The 1832-nt window shown below is 30.3% G+C and overlaps 1 pseudogene; it reads left to right on the forward strand.

Moving 5' to 3' along the window:
- The window catches only part of LOC140920434 (7-hydroxymethyl chlorophyll a reductase, chloroplastic-like), a 1417-nt pseudogene extending 700 nt beyond the window's left edge, over positions 1–717 (forward strand).
- Positions 718–1832: the final 1115 nt, after the last annotated feature.

Raw genomic sequence — 1832 nt, forward strand, 5'->3', positions numbered from 1 at the left:
TATATATATATTATGATATTAGATTTTGTAGATTTATCTTTCCATGGGAGAATGCAATGTTTCCACGTTGTTACGTTGAGTATCTTTTCTCTATATTTGTTTTGACTAACCATGAATATTTAATTATTTTTCATAAAATGTCTAATTTATTCAGGAAGAGGTCCTTCTCAGCCTGCCCCAAATTTTTTTGGAAACTTGCTGGCATTTATACTAAATTTGATAAAAGACTCTTACACAATTTTTCCATCTATATATGTACAACATTAACATGCTTAACATAGTGAAATTTTTGTTTCTTGGCATTGTCTTTATGTTCAGATTGGTCCAAAGGGTATTGAATTTGCGCATTATTCACTTAATTATCATACCATTCAAAACTATTTATACGTAAATCGATTGTGGTGAAAGGAAAGGTATGTATAGCATAAATTTTTGCCAACCTCATTTTGATTCAAAAGTGTGATTTGTTTATAATATTGTTGAAACATAAACTCTTGCAAGGCTGATAGTGATAGGCACATGCCTTCATATGCTAAGAAAATTGTGGATCTCTACAATCAAAATGGTTAAATCAAAAAGTTGCTCTCCGAAATGTGATTCGAAAAGGATTATATGTTCCAAATATGCATAGGTGTGACTTCAAAATATGCAAGTGAGGAATCTATCACATGTAATTAACTACTCTATAATCAATTGAATTTATTGAAGTTGACAACGATTAAGATTTGTTCATAGGTAGTGAATTAACTCCCAAGTTATAAAGAAAACTCAGTTATGACAAATTCTATGATTTAGGGGCTAATTGCAAAGGTGATTATTTGCAAAAGATACACAATTTAGTTCCTTAAACATAAAACTAGTAGGTTAACATTAATTAAATATTTTTGTATAAATTATAAACATTCAAATATTGAAAATATTTAATTAAATGATCAACATTAATATCATAGAATAACATCTTATATATTAAATATTAACCTCTTCATCTGAAACTCATGCAGTATGTACAAATTAGACAAACCTGTAATATAAAAAGAAAAATATATAGAAACTTTGATTATTTGTAGAATGTGTTAGGGAATATGGTTGATTTTGTACTATGAGTAAATTTTAATGTAACAAATTCCAACTTGGATGAATTGCCTCTTCATCAGACCAATGCAACATCCATGCTTTAGCCCAAAGAAAAAGGGGCAAAAATGTTAATATTCCAATTCTAATATATAAAAGTATCTCTGCATTGATCGATTTTGTTAAATACGAAGAGTATTGAGAGACATGTTGAATAACCCGTGTGTCTCAACTACACAACGGAAGTTCTTTGTATAAACAAACATAATGACATGAATACTAATAAACAGTAATACTAACGGGCCGGAATACCTACAGCCCGTCTAATCTAATTATTTACATTCTAATATAATATTTTAACACTCTCCCACAAGTTGTAGCATATAAATCAAATGCACCCAACTTGTTACATATATAACTAATTCTAGGATCTCGCAATGACTTTGTAAAAACATCTGTCAACCGATCATTGGAATTGACAAAGCTAGTGATGATGTCACCCGATTCGATCTTTTCTCTAACAAAATGACAGTTTATCTCAATATGCTTGATCCTCTCATGAAAAATAGGATTTGAAGCAATGTGCAATGCAGCTTGATTATCACATATTAGTGTCATTGTGTTGACCTCTTCAAATTGAAGTTCTTTCAGTAACTGTTTCAACCAGATGAGTTCACGTGTTACTAGTGCCATGACCCTGTATTATGCCTCAGTGTTGGATCTTGCAACAACGTTTTGTTTCTTACTCTTCCAAGATATTA

This window comes from Cicer arietinum, chromosome 5 (assembly GCF_000331145.2).
Source record: "Cicer arietinum cultivar CDC Frontier isolate Library 1 chromosome 5, Cicar.CDCFrontier_v2.0, whole genome shotgun sequence".
Classification (NCBI taxonomy): Eukaryota; Viridiplantae; Streptophyta; class Magnoliopsida; order Fabales; family Fabaceae; genus Cicer; species Cicer arietinum.